Source organism: Centroberyx affinis, unplaced genomic scaffold (assembly GCF_046629955.1).
Source record: "Centroberyx affinis isolate AG114_WGS23_722 - 3 ecotype Tasmania unplaced genomic scaffold, CSIRO-AGI_Caff_v1 ptg005405l_1, whole genome shotgun sequence".
NCBI classification, from domain to species: domain Eukaryota; kingdom Metazoa; phylum Chordata; class Actinopteri; order Beryciformes; family Berycidae; genus Centroberyx; species Centroberyx affinis.
Window position 1 is genome coordinate 43207 of NW_027282702.1, and position 19294 is coordinate 62500.

A 19294-nucleotide genomic window follows, 5' to 3' on the forward strand; every position below is an offset into this window, starting at 1 on the left:
GAATGCTAGTGGCGGTCGCTATGCTAATGATCCCTGTTTACATCACACATCACACCACAGGCTTCCTCACATTATCCCCATGGGACACATGCACACATGCGCGCACACATGCGCGCACACACACGCACAGTGTGACATATACACACACAATCACACACACCCGAACACCTATATGCACATTTTCACACACAAACACAACTTCTTGCATAGGTAAGTAGACTCTCAGAAACACAAACAGGTGCAGTACAGATAAATCTGCGTGCAAACACACACACACACACACACACACACACACACACACTGAGGTTGGCTCTCCTAATGAGGCAAACATGTTTGCACTGCTGTCAGAAACCATAATGTTTGATCAGTCTCCGTCTAACTCAGTAGAACTAGGCCTCTTCTCTGACACTTCCTGTGTGTGTGTGTGTGTGTGTGTGGGTGTGTGCGTGTGTGTGTGTGTCAGTATGCACGCCCCTGCATACTTGTGTGCACATATAGACATTTCTGCTTCTTCTTGCACATGTACAGTGATGTATGTGTGTGTGAGCAAAGGTGTGTGTGTCTCTGTGTTTACGTTGTGTTTTTGCATATGACCTTGTGGCAGTGTGTGTAGGTATGAGCTCATGTCTGTGTAGATGAGGCATTTATGTGTGAGTGTAACAGATATAAATGTCACCGAGTGATTAGGTGCGTCACCCAGTCTATATGTGTGTGTTTGTGTGTGCAACCTTGTCAACCTTGCTTGTGTGTGTGTGTGTTGGCACAAGCTGGTGTCTGTATATGTCACACTACCTGGTGTCTGTGTATGCACAAAGTGTGTGTGTGTTTGACACAGACTTCATGCATACACAGACACCAGCCAGGGTGACATAAAGACATTAGGTCACCCAGTAAAATTCTGCACAGCAAAATCTGCCCCCCTGGCAGCCATACTGGAGTTCTTGGCAACAACAGATGAGAAGCTAATTGCATTTCTAACTTGGCTACCTCAAAAAGAATATAGAATAATGGGTCATTTCTATACGATGCTCACTGGGAATTGATAATTTTGCCATGCCCATTGACTCTGTGTTTAGATAATCTCAGCTTGTCAGTAGCTAGCTAACCACAGTATCGGACCAGTCAAGTGTCAGGGCTAAATCAAAATCAAATCTAAGAATTTAAGTCAATACCTGTGTCCTTGTGGAGAAAGTTCTTCCCAAGTTGGGATGTGTGATTGACGTTGCACACGTAATCACACAGCTGTTCATTTTCCCATCTGTTTCAACCTGCTCTGTGCTATAGATTATAGTGTTGGTTGGACGTGATGTGACATTCTCGCAATGAATCTTGGGGCTTCCCATTTGTTCTCGTTGGCTGAGTCAGCATCCGATGCATCCTCGGCTGGCGAGTAAACTTGTTAACACGAGTGATTTGCACATTAACTAATGTTACCTCGGTGGTGGCTAGTGGCTAATTAGTTACTTTCCTAAATTAGCTGGCCAAAAACCAATTGTTTGTTCAGGTTAACTGAGCTGACTCTTCTCAAGCTACAACTCAGAGTGCTTTGGAGTAGAGACACGACAGTTCACTGTGTCACACTAACCTAAATTTGGAAACAACTCTACCTCATCAGACCATTCACTCTTAGGCTGGGGATACACCACACAACTTTTAAAATCATAACAGATTATGAAAAGACTGGGCGTATACACTAACCGACTGGTTTCTGCAGATTTTTTTATGACAACTGAAAAACTTGCTGTTGTTGTTGTATGCGCCACCATCTGTGCCAAAAAAAAGGAAGAAACAGAGGGCAAAATGCATTTGAGTGAAGTCGTGGAGGGGTAGACGTGGGGAGTATGGACTCTACAGACTGCAGAGGGAGTTGGAGGTGAGTAGCAAATGTGAATCAAATACCTTTTTGTACATACTGGAGCCAAAGCTATTAATTGGGAGTAGAGAAAGTTTGTAGGCTATGTTGGCTAGGTATAACACTGTGGTAGAGATAACGTTAATTGGGCTCATAATGACATTCTTTGTTCAGTCACATTGCCATCATATTGCTTGACAAGACAGCATACAGATTTGTGTGGGGGCCAAATAGGTTGCCAGACGAGCAATGTTGCAAAACCGGACCATGTACGGTGTCCGGTCGTGACCACCAACCGGACATGTACAAATAATAGGAAAGGTTGAAATCTACAAATGTATTGTATGAAGAACAAACTAGTTTGTTTGCTCCTTGGTGTAGGTAAACGCCCTTGCTGTATTGGCTTGTTATAGCATGTCCATGGGGCATCTTACAGCACTACATGATGTCAGTTTTCCATGCCTTGACTGTTCTGTTTGTTATTGTCGGTAGGCAGAAGACAGGGCCGGCTTCAGGCAGATGCTCAGGATGACCTCAGAGGAATTTGATATCCTCCTTGGAAAAGTCGAACCTCTGATCACCAAGCAGCACACCAAAATGCGACAGGCCATCACTGCCAGGGAGAAGTTGTCTTTGACCCTCCAATTTTTGGCAACAGGTGTGTAGCTGTGTTACGGCCGTAGTGTGGGAGTGTGTGTTTCCTGTTCTTACCTGTTTCTCTCCTCAGATTACCGCCCTTTCCCCCTCCTACCGTTGCAGCGATTGTGTAAGTGAGCACAGGTGTGCTCATTTACTAATCAGGCCTGGAGTATAAAAGACCAGGAGGAACAGACAGATGTGCCAGTGGGCCAGTCAGTGTGTTTGTTAGCGTTGTGTTTGTGTTAGTCTTAATTTAACTTAACTGTTCCTGTGTTTTATCTATCGCCTTCTTTATTTTCAGAGAAGGTAGTTTTCAGTTGGCGGTTTGAAGCCTTTTGTAACCCTTTATTGAAGTTGCTAATAAATCCTTGGTTTGTTTATAAACATCGAACAAAAAGTTCGGAAATTTGTGTTTGGTAGATTATTTCTCTGTTGTAACAATGCTTCTTGGCAAGACATTTTATACTGTTGGAAAGCCTGTTTATTTCCCTTTTAAATGGTGCCCCATTTGTAAGGAACATGCATTTGTGGGATGAGCAGCACAGCTGAGTATGTGGGTTGCGCTCATGAAAAATTTGCCAAATCTTCTCTGACAATGCCAAACAGCTTATTCTGCTGTTGCTATTGACTCTTGTTTTGAGCTTCCGGTACCCCCAGGTGCTGACAATCAGGTACCTGATTGGCACCTGATTGGCAGCACCTGTGAGCATGGGCCCTGCTACAGTGGTCAATTGGTGTCTGCTCCAAGAATCGGCATGCCACGTTTGTCTGATCTCGATAAGGCCTGTGCGATAGGGCAACTTCAAGCTGGTGTTCCACAAAAGCAAGTTGCGCCATTATTTGGAGTGAGCCATAGTACCATCTCCAAACTGAAGGCCAAGTTCCATGAAACGGGGGATGTCAGAGACAGACCGCAAAGTGGGCGTCCCAAGAAGACGACACCCCAAGAAGACTGGTTCCTCACCCTTTTAGCACTTAGGAACCGTAGGCTGTCTTCTACAGATTTGCAGTCAAGATTTACAGGACGATATGGCACACGGCTCTCGGCCCAGATGATCCGGAACAGACTGCACGCAGCCAATCTCCGGGCTCATAGGGCTGCCAGGAAGCCTGCCATGACTGCCCTTCACCGTCAGGCCCGTTTGCGCTGGTGTCGGCAACACCTGCACTGGAACCTGAACATGTGGAGGAATGTTATGTTCAGCGATGAGTCCAGATTCTGCCTATGGAAGTTGGATCGTAGGGTCAAAGTGTGGAGAAGACGGGGAGAACGCTATGCTGATCGCTGCACCGATAGAGTAACACCTTTTGGTGGAGGCGGTGTGATGGTGTGGGGCGGCATCTCCATCACTGGAAAAACGAGGCTTGTCATCATTGGAGACAATCTCAATGCAGAGAGATATCGAGATGAGATTCTGCAACCAGTGGCGATCCCATATCTCCACAGTCTGGGACCGAACTCCATCCTCCAAGATGACAACGCTCGCCCCCACAGAGCGGGGTTTATCAGAGACTACCTCCAGAATTTGGGAGTAGAGAGAATGGAATGGCCTGCCAACAGTCCTGACCTCAACCCAATTGAACACTTATGGGATCAGCTTGGGCGTGCTGTTCGTGCTAGAGTGACCAACACAACCACGTTGGCTGACTTGCGACAAATCCTGGTTGAGGAGTGGAATGCCATCCCACAGCAGTGTGTGACCAGGCTGGTGACCAGCATGAGGAGGAGGTGCCAGGCTGTTGTGGCTGTGTATGGTTCTTCCACACGCTACTGAGGCTCCTGACTGTTTGTTAAATGAATAAATTGTAAAATTGCCAATATGTCTTGTTTCTTCCTTGTTACTGATCGACTTCAATCATCCAATCCACCAAACAACACCAAACAAGAGTCAATAGCAACAGCAAAATAAGCTGTTTGGCATTGGCAGAGAAGATTTGGCAAATTTTACATGAGCGCAACCCACATACTCAGCTGTGCTGCTCATCCCACAAATGCATGTTCCTTACAATTGAGGCACCATTTAAAAGGGAAATAAACAGGCTTTCCAACGGTATAAAATGTATTGCCAAGAAGCATTGTTACAACAGAGAAATAATCTACCAAACACAAATTTCCGAACTTTTTGTTCGATGTTTATAAACAAACCAAGGATTTATTAGCAACTTCAATAAAGGGTTACAAAAGGCTTCAAACCGCCAACTGAAAACTACCTTCTCTGAAAATAAAGAAGGCGATAGATAAAACACAGGAACAGTTAAGTTAAATTAAGACTAACACAAACACAACGCTAACAAACACACTGACTGGCCCACTGGCACATCTGTCTGTTCCTCCATTGTTACAACAGAGAAATAATCTACCAAACACAAATTTCCGAACTTTTTGTTCGATGTTTATTACCAGCTAATTATCTTTTCTATCTCTCTCACACACACAATTGTAGCATAACTAGTGAGGCAGCTTGTAAAGTAATGTAGAGAGCTAGTAACTCTCTCTCTCTCTCTCTCTCTCTCTCTCTCTCTCGCTCACTCACACACACACACACACCTACACCTGTAGCTATAACCAATAGCTGGCTAGCTAGCTAGCTAGTAATCTTCACTCACCTGGTAGGTTCAGGGCTTCGGCTATTGCAACCCAACTTTTGTCTTTGTCTGTGCGGTTGTGGTAAGCCTTGGAACTGACGTTATACAGTCACTGGTGTTCTTGCCACAACTCAATTAACCTTTCTTCCATTATTGTAGTCCAGTGCACCCGCGGACCCCTCCCTTCTCTGTTTGCCATTTTCTTTCTATTTCCTGTATCCCCCCTCCTCTCAGTTTTCATTGGCTATTGACGGGACGCATTCGCATTTGAGTTGTTGACGAGTATACACTACCCGACTGCGTCCAGATTCCGCTTGTAAAAATCAAACATGTTTGATATAATCGTAGTGGCTCTGACTCACGTCGGGAGGCAAGAGATTACAGTCTGTTCCCCTAATACACATACACAGATTTTCTGTGCCAACTGGCCATGCCGACTGCCCCAAAATCTGCAGACTAATGCAGACCAGGACAGACTCGGTTGTCTAGTGTATCCCCAGCCTTACCTATGAGTCGGCAGTTTTTTCGTGGGTATGCTTTATATTGCATGCTTGCTGAACTCCGTCCCCAAGTGAAAATGTTTGGAGAAAACAAGTTTTGCTCTTTTTTCAGCTATCAGTACAGTACAGTACAAGGACTGGTTTGGTAATATTTGGTTGAGCGACACTGTAGTTTTGTAATAAACTAGTTTGGTTCTACTGTATGAGGTTCAAGAAATAATTGTCTGCAGTACTAATGCAGGATAGATGCAGCAAGGGAGGCTTTTACAACGGCTACTACTGTATAATTGAAATTCAAAGCTGACTGATTTCAATACGAGACAAGGTACAGTCTTGTAACAGCAAAATAACAATGTCCTGTCTTGTTTCACTTTTCATGCTGGGTTAACATGCGTTTCGAAAGGTAGTGAAAAGTAAAATTAGATTTGTTGTTCTTAACTACACACACACAGATGTGCTGAAAATTACTTTCTTTTAAAGAATGCAGCGAGAAGGTAATTGGCTTTGTTGTGGCACGGCAGCTGGTATGATTGAGCCTGGAAATCAGGCATGCGCACACACACACACACACACACACACGCACACCGAAAAATAAACCTATAGATGCACATGCTGCACACATTCACAAGCATATACACATGCTTGGACATGTACGCATGTAGCACACACACACACGCACCATACAGACACACCCACACATACAGTGTATTCACACACCATGGGGACACACCCACCTATACATTCACAAACCATACACACACAACATGCACTCTCTCTTTCTCTCTCTCTCTCTCTCTCTCTCTCTCTCTCTCTCTCACACACACACACACACACACAGAGCACATGTCAATGAGGGCAGTGTGACCTATGTGAGCTAAGAGCAACACTCCACTTTCCTGTAATAACTGGTGCTACATCTAATCCTATTTCCATTAGGCTGATGCTTCAAAAGTGTGTGTGTGTGTGTGTGTGTGTGTGTGTGTGTGTGTGTGTGTGTGTGTGTGTGTGTGTGAGATGCCTCCTCGAATGTGAGTGTAATGTGTGTGCATGTGCAGTGTTTGTGATTGTGTGTATATAGGTGAGGATAAAGACTGAGAAAGCATGTATGTGGGTGTGGGTGCGTGCATTGGGGTGTGTTAGGTGTAGGTTGGGATGTATTGGGTGTAGAAAGTTTGAGAGTGTGTGTGTGGGTTTTATAAATGAAAGCATGTTTGTGTGTTTGTGTATGTGTGTGTGTTTGTGTGCGTGTGTCCAGACCTTAATTCTCTTTCTGCACTGTAGAGTGCTGATTCAGCGAAGACCTAGATAGACCTGCTCAGCTCTGGCCAGTAGGCTACTTCAATTGGGCAAACACAACCACCCACCCACTCACTCACACACACACCTACACACACACACACACACACACACACATGCGCTAATGCATACACAAAGATACACACTCACAAACACACACACACACATGCACGAAAGCAAGCGCAAACACCATCTCAAAGTCACAAAAACACATGTAAGTAAGCATGTGCCTGAGTATACATGCACACACACACACACACACACACACACACACACACACACACACACACACACACACACACATCAGGGTCCCCAAAGATCTGTCTAATATATGACACAGGTCCAAAGCCAAGTTTCAAATCTAGTCATTGTCCGTATTCTCCCTGCTAATAAGAGTCAAGATTAAAATTCTGCAACTTCAATTTGCAATTTAAATTCTCAACAGTATTCCTGCAGTAATTCTTTATAGTGTGGCTGGAGCAGTGACAGGGCTAGAGTACTCAGACAGCAAATGCTTTCATTCCCAAGGGGAAGAAGTGCTTTTCTGGACCTGTAGTTAATGTAAAATGCTCAAAGTATTCTGCTCTACAAAACCAAACTGCTCTAAGTGTGTGTGAGCAGTGAAAGTTGGGAGAAATTACTTTGAAGTTTATCTCCTGCCGTGTCAAAAGTATCGCTGGTACAGATACGCATAGTACATCGTTAGTAGCATTTATGGTTGCAATTTTTGTTCATATGAAATCTAAACCCTAGTCTACACCATAAGCCAAAATACGTTTCATGCCGCCATAAGAATGAGAACACAATAATTTTGAGTCTGTTTCTGTGTGAACAACCTGACAGTGTGCCATCAGGTGACAGTAAGTCTGTGACAATGGGGTAAATATAATTGTAACTATTTTCTTCCATGATTTTGAAAATCTAACAACACTGGATTGTACAGAAAGTGTGTCTAGGAAAAGTCATTGAGGGACAATGTTGCACATTTTTGAAAATTCTGATATTTCAGTTCTCATCATTTGACAGCTCGGGCTTTCTAGTGTCAAAACACACAACAAGTAGTTACTGCTGTTTGACTCTGTGGGGTTGTGTGATGCAATTATTGTATAGAATAGCAAGCTGGTTAGCAATGGCCAAGGTGGAGCATTGTGGAGCTAACATGGCAGCCACTGCAAACTGTACTGAACCCCCCCCCCCCCCTTTTTTGTAGGATGGAACAAAAGTGCAGCAGCAGCTCAGCAAGCATGCACTTTAGAGTGTGCCTTCTATAATGGCTTCATCTGTACCATGTACTTACAATGTTATGGATTCAAATCTCTCTCATAATTTGGAGTTCAGGATGAAATTTCTGTGGGAGAGAGTCTCACGTTCTACTAATCTTCTAACCTCACAGCGGTGCACACGTTTACACACAGCTCTTCATTCCCTTTTTTCTCTGCAGGAGCAATGTTGGTGTGGTTCAATCATCCAATTATCCAATCATTGCACTCACTGTTGGGTACATCACCCACTACGCACCTCTTCACCTCAGTCATTCACCTTCACAGTCAATTCTCCGCATGCGCCTTTCATATCCCATCGCCTCCCTATTCTCCTCCCAAGTCACATCGGTATCTCGTATTCATTCTCCTCTCCAGTAATATCAAATACAGTCTATGCATTTCAATTTACCTTACCACATGTTCCCTAACCCTCATCCCAGGCTTTAATATGAGAAAACAATGAACATGTCATCCCATCACAATCTCCCTCTCTCTTCCATCTTTCCTCTCACGCTCAACTTTATACTATCTAATAACGCAGAGACTCCATGAAAATAAAATTCCATAAAATTGGCATAATTATATAAATAATTGGAATTGGAAGCTGTTATATTGTAACACAAAACTCAGTGGGACAACAGTGGCCACATCTGCACATTGTTTCAAAATGCTAGGGCCCAATTATTGTAGCTTTAACCTCATGGTTTTTAACAGCTGTGCTCAAAGGCTCATCGACAAGCCTGTTATTGCTTGTTAAATGACAAGTCCAGCCACCTTATGTCTGATTACCTTTCTTTCTATCTCATCATCGCTCTCTCACACTATGTCTCTGTTGCATCTGAGGCTGAGCATCTTGTTTGGTTAGAGATAATATGGAGAGAAGGATAGATGGAAGAGTGTGGGAGAAATGGAGCAATCAAAAGGAGGGAGGAGGAATGCATAAATGAATGGATGGATGAAAGGAGGGGAGATAGATTGAAGGTTTTATTAAGGCAGGGAGGATAGGTAGAGAGAGCAATAGAGTTGTCCTGCTATAGCTGTAACAGTAATTCAACATTTTTTTTAGTATGTATGTATGACTGGAGGGATGGAAGGTGGAGTAAATATTAATTGCTATCAGTGAATGTTGGGATGGATATGGGTGGACAGAGCAATGTGGAAGAGGAAGATGATGGATGATGGCAGGATGGTTGAATGGGAGAGAACGATGGAGGCAGGGAAGAATGGGTGAGGGGAAGGATAGATGGATAGAAGGATGGATAGTGGGAGACAGCGTGAGACAGGGATAAGAGGGTTTTACTTATGTGATGTATGTATGGATGGAAAGATTAATGGAGGGATGGAAAGTGGAGTAAATATTAATTGTTGTAACAAGATGTTAACTGCGCGACTACTGTCCAATTAGTCAATGTTGAGGTGTGTATTGAGCAGACATGAATGGTTGAGTGGAGGGACATAAGGATAGAGTGATGGAGGGAGGAATGAATGAGAGTTGTCCTAAATGTTAGTTGGAGTAACACAACACAGGCTCAAAAAAGTCATGGAATTGAGCATAAACTTTGAAATGCGGATTATGGGTGGTGAATATTATGTTCTCCACTGCGAAAGGATTATGCAACAATAGAACAAATTGGACACACCATTTTTTAAATGTTTGTCACGTGAAAAGGTTAGCTAATGGTTAACCAACTTAGGTTGAGGTTAGGGTTAGGCAACCAAAGCAATTTGGCTAAGGGTTAGGGTTAGGTCATGCTTAAATAAAAAAATTAGTGTTGAGTGCTGAAAATGAAAACTTCACTATAAAAACTGTTAACATGAGCCTGTGTGTGAACTCATGTTGTGTATCTTCCACATAATCCTTTCATGCTTGGGAAACATACAGTATTTCCATCATTTTTTTTTTTCCAGTATACAGTAATTGCCCTATTAGTGAACCTGTTTACAGCTAGCATGCATGTATAGATGAAGGGAGGGAGGGCTGGAGGGGTGGAAGGAGGATGAGTGAAAATAAGTTGTCCTAATGCAATACAGTACCTACAGTATGATTTTGTCATTGAGTTAATCCTGGAAGCATTGTCCTTCTGCTTTACTTAAAGATAGAGGCTGACATTCATATTTGTGTCATGATTGTGTCCTGGTCAAGAGAATAGGTCTCCAAAATATTATTTCATATGCTAAATGGTAGTGGTTTGTACATTTTACTTTTTTTTTTTTTTTTTTTTTACATTTCAGGCATTTAGTTAGCATTCTTATCAAGTGTGATTTACGATGAGTACAGCAGTATAATGAGCTAAAATTCCTAGATCTGCATCATTACAAGCAAAGGAGTGCACAGGTCAGAATTATAGTGTTCAGATAATATTCTTATGAGAGAAGCGCTAGAAAGAGAAATATAAATAAGGGATCAGGAGAGAGAGTTTTTAATGAGAGCAAATAAAGGTGAGAAGATGTACGAGGGAAATGTGTGCGGGTGAGTATGATTATTAACGATTTAGCGGGGAGTGGATAATGTGAGTTGCTTCTTGAAAACGAGTGGGAGGGTCACTCCACCACTGGGGAACCAGGAAGGAAGAAAAGTATCCGGGTGAAGTGATGACAGGGCCGGCATAGGGCTGGACCATGACCTGGAGGTGTGAGGGAGAGGGTGTGCAGTGTGTTGTCCCGTGTAATGAGGGTCTTGTGCCATTAGGTGACCCACTGTGTCCTGTCTTGTCCTGTCCTGTCCTGTTTCCCTTGAGTCCTGTCCTGGCCATTTTTCTGTCTTGTCTTGTGCCATAGTAACTACTGTCTTGTCATGCTACATCTTGAAAAAAACAAAATTGTAGCTTTGTGAAATTTTAGCAAGGTGGTCCCATCAGTCAATTGGTGCACTGTTCTGGCTTGTAATTTTACAAAGGAAAAAATATGTTTCCAATAAAACTGTGCTTGTGCTAAATGCATACATAGATGTGGCATGACAAGACGATAGCTACCTAATGGTTACAGGGTAAATATTACACAGGACAGGACTGGGAAATGGACGGGACAGGACACAAAGGACACAGGACAGAGCAAGCCACAGTAGCCACTTAATGGTACATCTAACCCCTACTGAGGTACAGGGTGTAGGACTGGACTATGGCCCGGATGGGGGTCTAGGGCTGGACCATGAACATTTTACAATATTAGTAGCAAAATTCTTTAAGTCTCATAGAGGCTAGCATGTATGGATGGATAGATTGATGGATGGAGGGATGGAGGGATGAAAGGAGGGTGAGTGAACATGAGTTGGTCTAATGCGATAGCTGTGATATAATATCATCCTATTAGTGAGGCTTGGGGTGTGGAGCCAACTGTTATATATCGCCTGAATGATGATGAAAATACTGTGGGAGTATAGCTGTGGCCTTGGCATATAATTGTAATAATAAGAGTGTGTGTGTGTGTGTGTGAAAGGATGTGTGCGTGTGAGAGATAGAGAGAGAGAGAGAGAGAGAGAGAGTCTCAGAATGTATGCCATGCAATGTCTGAAATATGACTTTTGATGTACTGTATGTTAATGTTTGTATGAGTGTGTGTGTGTTTGTGGGTGCGTACGTGTGTGTGTGTGTGTGTGTGTGCACCTGTGGTGTTTCTCTTCACCTCAGGGAAAAACAAGCATCAACCACAGGATGTCAGGTTCCTTCCTGCGATTTGTCTGCTTCCTCCCCATTCAGACTCCTGATAGGAATGTGTGTGTGTGTGTGTGTGTGTGTGTGTGTGTGTGTGAGTAGAATAAAAAAGGGTCAATTTGTGTGCATGAGGTTGTACCTACTGTGTGTGTGTGTGTGTGTGCATATGTAAGTAAGCATAAGCTAGGGGCGACTGTTCTTTTAGTGTATGTGTGTGTTTGTGTGTGTAAGTGAGAATCAATTTGTGTGCATGCGTGTTTGAGGTAGTACCTTAAGTGTGTGTATGTGTGAGTGTGTATATCAATATGTGTGCTTGAGGTAGTATCTAGTAGATGTGTGTGTGTGTGTGTGTGTGTGTGTGTGTGTGTGTGTGTGCAAATCAGTTTCAATTTGTCTGCATATGCTTGAGCTAACATCTCGTGCGTGTGTGTGTGCTTATATGTGCCTATTGGATAATGTGTGTGTGTGTGTGTGTGTATGCGTGTGTGTGTATGTGTGTGCGTGTCTCCAGCCTTAATTTGATGTCTAAATAAGTGGTTGCTGCCCCCAGGGGTTCCCTAGCGATATATATCACCGCGGCAACAATGGAACTGTCGCTGTCATCGTCCCCGGAGACCCGCCGCTTGCCCGCTCATGCGTGACCTCGTGGGAAATGCGGACCCGGCGAACAACACACAGACGCTAAATGACGCATGTGCACACACACACACACACACACGCACAAGATACATGCTAGCCTATATACACAGAGAGCGTTTCTTTTTCTTTTCATTTCTTGATGTTCACCTTCTTTTTTGTCCTTATACCTTTTCTCTCTTCTTGCTCTCTCTCTCTGTCTCTCTCTCTCTCCCTCCTACCCTTTCTCTTCGTCCCCCTTTTCTCTGCTACGCCTCTCTCTCCCAAGGTGAGGTGTCTGACAGTTGGTTTAGGTAAATCGGTTTGTGGTGGAAGTGTCCAAAACAGCACAAAGGGAATATTGAGAGGACCTTGGAGGGATCCACTTAGAGAGGAGAGACGAGGTGGAGGGAGAAGGGAGAGACGGACAGGCAGACAAAGTGGGAGGGATGGAGGGATGGAGGCAGACAGCGAGGGGAGAAGGCACAATGAAGAAGAGAGAGGAAAAACAGAAAAGAACGATAAGAGAGAGGCGGATGGAGGAGAGAATTAGTTTTAGTAGTTTGGAATACAGAGGAAGTGAGTGAGAGAGGAAGAGAGCGAAAGTCTGCTCCTGATTTTACCTTTTAAATGTCTGAACATTTCAAAAGGAACATTTTGGAGATATTCAAGCTGAAGGGAATGAACATTTTAGCAGGGAGAAAAATACATTAATTGCATAAAGCTGCATGTTCTTGAATGAAGACCACAGACATTTGTTGAAATCTACAAATCTAAAAGCAAAAATAAACTTAAAATATATAAAACCAAAATAAATGTGATAAAAGAGAATTAATTCAAATGAATGGAAAAGATATAGGACACAACAACTTTTTGCTTGGCTTTTATGTCCATAGCAATTCTTTATCAATATCTTATTCAAACCTGCACATATGAAGAGGTTTTTGGGGTTTTTTAACTCTGGGATAGAACTGTCCTGGTTAAGGAATAGTGTACTTTCACTATTATTTCATATAAAGGTAGTGAGAGTGAGAGAAAATGTAGAAATAATCATTTCAGTCTCACTGATATCTATTTGGGGGGCTTTATATGAAAACATTTGGGAAGCTGTTATAGACTATAGACAGCCTGCATCTCCAATAGATAGCTTTCAGAAATTGAATTTGACCGGATAATTTTCCCATTTACACCAACGCACGTTTTACATTTACATTCCGCATTTTATTAGAGCAGGGATCAGACCTTTCATCTGTGGCTAATGACCATTGTTACACATCATTTGCAGTAGATTTTGCTTGGTTTTATGGTCATGCAACATTTTCCACACATGATATTTCAAACAAATATACCAGCAAGCCACAGACAAAGTCAAACAGTATTCCCCTATAAATAGTATGTGAATTTAAGCAAGATTCCATATAAGCAGCATATGAAATTAAGCCGTATTATCCCTATAAGCGTTTGAAATGAAGCAGTATTCCTCCAAAGCTGCATGTAAAATTACACAGTAAACCCCTATAAGCAGTATGTGGAGTTAGGCAGTATTCCCTAACAGCAGTGTGTGATCAACCAGTATTCTGCAAGAGCAGCATGTAAAATAAGCATCTCGATGACTATGATGATAAGAGTTTTTCTCTGGTTTCAAGCCCTTGGGAGAGAGAGCTATACAGCTTCGCAAATGTAGACCGAACTGATCCAGACCGTTGTACTAACACAGCTGTATTGAGTTAAATAGAGCGTTATTCCCTTTTAATTCTAGATCTCCTTCTCATCGCTGCTTCAGCAAGATAATTAAGCTTCCAATCAATCATTGTTAGCTCAGGTTCAACGTCCAGTATGTGTGACTGTGTGACTAATACGTCTTTCTCTCCTCTCTTCAGACAGACAGATAGATAGACAGACAGATAGATGGATTGATAGACGATAAACAGTAATAAAGAAAACAGCAGAAAGCTAATACAAGTACACTTTTGGTAAAGCACTTTTGGTAAACTCTTTATTACAGTGCCAGAGAGCTTGGTTCCAAACTAAACTACCAATCAATCATCATTAGCAGAGGTCAGGCTCTCAGTCTTAATTGCCTCTGTGACTAAGATGTCTTTTCTCCTTGTGCGCTCTCTCTCTCTCTCTCTCTCTCTCTCTGTTTTTCTCTCAATAGCCAGACTCTCAGACAATCAGTTCCGTTCACCTTCCAAAACAACTCTCCCTCTAGCCTTGCAATCAATTAGCCGACTAGGAAATCAATTAAGCCCATTCCTAAACGACCTATTAATAGGAAGCTGACAAACGATAGGGCGCCATATATCAAGACTAGAGCTGATGTTGTTAATTAGCGGGACGTTTAACATCTGTAATTAGGAAGGCATAATGGAGAGATATGACTGGAAAGCAGCTTTGTTTGTTGTTGAGCTCCTTGGAGATAGTATTCAGTGTGTGTGGGGTTTTGTGTGTTTGTGGGCATTTGTGTGCAAATACTATGTTATAGCTAGACAGATTATTGTCTTATCAATCTACTTAAAGGTATAAAAATACCTTTTTGTTAGTTGCAGGGGAGTTTACTATTTCACACTGATTTAATTATGCATCGCAGAAATACGCCTTTTACTTTTACTGCATGCTTTCTGCACTACTGCGGCACTTTAGCTCCATTCATTCAACTATTTGGAAAATGTATGTTTTTCCGTCTTTTCATCAGTCAGAAGTTACAAGGAGTAGTCTGGTGACTAGTTGGAGTAGTTGGTTGGTTAGAGTTTTGTGTCAAACTATATAACATGCTGTCCAAGGAAGAATTGCCTGGAGTATTAATGTACAGTAGTTGCAGGGAAAATGCATGAAGGTGGGGCTTCATACCATCCTATTAAATTATTGCTCCACCCTTGTGTCAGTAAGAACAAACCAGAGTGAGTGATTGAGAGAGAAAGAGACAGCTACTGTAGAGATGGAGTGAAAGAGCCAGACACAAAAACAGAGCGTGAAAGAGAGAGACATGGAGATGGTGGCGATAGCGGTGTAAATTTGTCAGTGTGGCCTAGCCGGGAAGCAGGGGAGTTGACCTTGGTCATAGTTTAAGACCTGTCTTTTATCTAGCTAGCTAGCAGCTTCAAGAACCATTTGTCTGCACACCGCCTCTCATGTCTGTCTCTCTCTCTCTCTCCCCCCTCTCCCTCTCACTGTATCTCTTTCTTTCCATCTCCTTCCTCCACTTTTAATGTAATTCCTTTACCTTCCTTTACTCATTCACTCCCTCTCCTTCTCCTCTGCCTAGTTATCCCTCTCTTTTGTCATGCTATAATTTTCCTGTCTCGCTCTCTTTCTCCTCTCTTTTCCTATCTCATATTCTCACCTTTCTCTCACACACATTTCACATACATTCTCAGGCATTGCTCGCTATAGCTGCATGTATCACACACACGCACACGCACACACACACACACACACACACACACACACACACACACACACACAAATATGTATGCACAAACACATGCATGTACAAATGTGCACTCACCTACAAACTGACATACACACAAACACACATTCTCAAACATTCCACATATGCGGGCCAACACCACAGTCACCTACTGTAGATACACACATTTCAAGACATAGAACACAAACACACACACACATTTCAAGACAAACACAAATAGCACTCACATGAGGAAAAGGAAAAGAAAATTTAAAGCTTTGGGAATTTCTGAAACTTTTATGCGTAAATCATCATGAACTCTTTCTTTTCTCTGCGTTCATGCTGCTGAATTATGGTTCCAAGGCTGCTCAGTTCTGATTCTAAGTGCACATGCATGCATGCACACACACACACACACACACACACACACACACACACACACACACACACAAGTGAAACAAGCCTATTATCTATCGAACAGTCTTTGTAAACTGGGTTAATTAGACCTTGTGATGTGATTAATGACAGCATTCTTAACTGTCTTTTCTTAGCTGTCTTAACCACATTTTCTACAGAGCCTCTGAGAAACACGTTGGCGTGGGATTTTCACCCCCATCTTTTAAATCTGAGTCTAATTAGGGCTAAATCTACTAAAAAAAGACTGCACTGGGTGGATGGAACTCAACACACCATGACTGATGTCCGACCTCATGTTAGTTACATCAGTCTCATCTGATACAAGTATAGTAGGTGGCAGCCATTGCAGAAGACCTCCTTCCTGAATGTACACTACGTCTATACTGCATTACGACTGCAGACAGCTCTTTCTTAGATGTTATACAGCAGAACCAAAGTTATACAAAACTCAAATGTCTCTCAGTCAAGACTTTCCTTGGTCAATTCCAATGGCTGAAAAGCGTCCTCTTAGTGATAGAGCTGAAGTACAGCAGCAGTTCAGCAACCATGCAGTAAAAAAGTGGGACTTAAGGGCAGAAACAGTGAATGAGAAATACTCCCATCCCTTCATAATGGCTCTGGGAGCTCCACTGGATCAATAGGGGGGTAAAGTGCATTAAAGGGCACTATGCTGGTAGTTGCTGAAGTGGAAATGCTCATCGGCCAACAGTAAAAGACTGTGGTTGTGCTGTGACGACTCCCAGCTGTGAATTTGTACAACTGAATGAAGGTGAAGCAGGGCACTGCTGCGAAAGAGCATGTTGAGTCGACCTTCGCTGGATAAATAAAGCTTAAAAAAAATAGTGGCATTGGACACAATCAAGGGAGTTCTTCTGTGAGAGTTAGGTAGATTTAGGTATTATATATTACCAGGTGCAACAGGGCAGCACATGTTTTGATGACATTTTCTTCAGTGCTCATCGTGGTTGTGTGGAAGCCCCCCCCTTAATATATTTATCCTGCATCTATCCTGCATTAGGACTTAGACATGTCTTTATTGAATACTTTACAGTAGAATCAAATTAGAATACTGTATTGAAACTGATGTAACAGAGCACTATGACTATAAGCTGATAGTGATTCTGTGAACTTGAATATATATGATATGTATAACACTGTTTGTAGCACTTTGCAGCATCTATTGATTATGTTACCATTCATTGTTGCACTGAAGGCTGTTTAATGTTGTAAATGTCAGAGCAGTTTTTCATTTTACATTTTTCACTCCACTGGCCTGGCCGTGTGGCAATAAAATGAACTTGAACTTAAACTATGCTTGAAGAGGGATTGAATCTCATTCCAGGTCTGCCATCCATACCCAAGTTGTGTGTCTATGCTCGCATGTGTGTATGTTTGTGTGTGTCTGCATTCACAAGCATGTTTATGTGTTTATGTAGATATGTGCGTGTGTTTCGGTGTGTGCATGCATGCATGGGGATATGTGTATGTGTGGCTATGTTTGTGTGTGTGTCTCTCTGTTTTTGTGTGTGTGTGTGAGAGTATACATGTGCGGCTATAGTTGTGTGTGGGATTGTGCATGCGTGGGCATGTGTATGCCTGCATGTGTGTGTGTGTGTGTGTGTGTGTGTGTGTGAGGCCAGGATTAATGCCTTGCTGTCACAGGGCCCCAGATGATGAAGTAGTCAAACCACAGAAAGATGGAAAGAAGAAAAAAAAAAGTCAGAGTGAGAGAGAGAAAAAGGGGACAGATGGAAAAAGAGCGTAAAACAGGGAGAAGACATTCCTCTCTTTCATAGAAAAATCACCGTTCCAAACCAAAGTTACATTATGCTCGCCATCCAGAACGACCCGAGTGCAACAGTAGAATAAACTGAATTCCTCGATCTCCAAAAATACAAGTGACCAATAAATAATGAGTGCAAGGGTTGGAGCTATAGGGCCATGAAAACATTCCTGCGACTGAAGAACAATCATGCAAGAGAGAGGGAGAGCTAAGGAGAGAGGGTTTCATCAACGAAACAGAGAAGAAGAAAAAAATAACATAATTATACCATTTGGTGGATGCAAGAAGACGGATTAATTTAGGATTAAGGCATGGATGAGAAGATGTGAACAACATGGTTTATATATTCTGCAGAGAGTGCTGGAGGAGACTAATGTGCCCAATGTGTAGTTAAATGCCTTTGCTGTATTTGCCAGAGCCTAGTGATATAGTCAAAACTAGAGGCTGTTCTATAGCTCTAGATTTCTAATAGTGGTATTTCTACATTGTGGTCTGCCTTCATTTGCCATGCCTCGACTGCTTTGTTTTGTCATGTTAATAGGCAGAGAACAGGGCCGGCTTCATGGAGCTGCAGAGGATGACCTGCGTCGAATTTGATATTCTGCCTGGAAGGTTTGAACTCCTCAGTCTCTCTTTGACTCTCCAATTCTTGGCAACAGATGCATAGTAGTGATTGGATGTATTGTTCTGTTTGGAACCTAATAACCTTTAAAATTGTAGTTTATTTTATTACTGTGCATCGCTAAAAGATGAAACCCACAAGTCGCTGAGCTTCCAGTAGAGGATGCGGCCTGCACAGTCTCTATGACTGTCACCGTGAAGGATGACTCTCTGAAGGTAGGGCTGAGCTTTATAATACAGCTACTGTGCTGTCAAATACATCTCAGTTGGCCTTGAGCATAGATTACACTACCTTCCTGGGCTGATGCCATTTATTATACCTGTCCAACGCACACATCTACATGATTGCAATTAAAATGCTTGATATGGAATGGGCCAGGACGCCTGAATGATGTCAGTTCCTTATGCACATAGTCTGTTATAAGTACAACAACACACCACTTTTCCACTGCTTCAAACAGTGGTGTAACTTGACTGTTGAACACTAACTTAGTGGTGGCAACTGGTCAAAGTACAGCCTGATTTAAGTATATTCATTCTTTTCCCGTCACACACCAGAAACTGAGCTGGAATGGCAGGCCGTTGCTGATGAGTTCCAACAAAAATGTCAGTTTCTGCAACGCTTGGGTTCCCTCGACCGAAAGCAGACATATAATATATATAC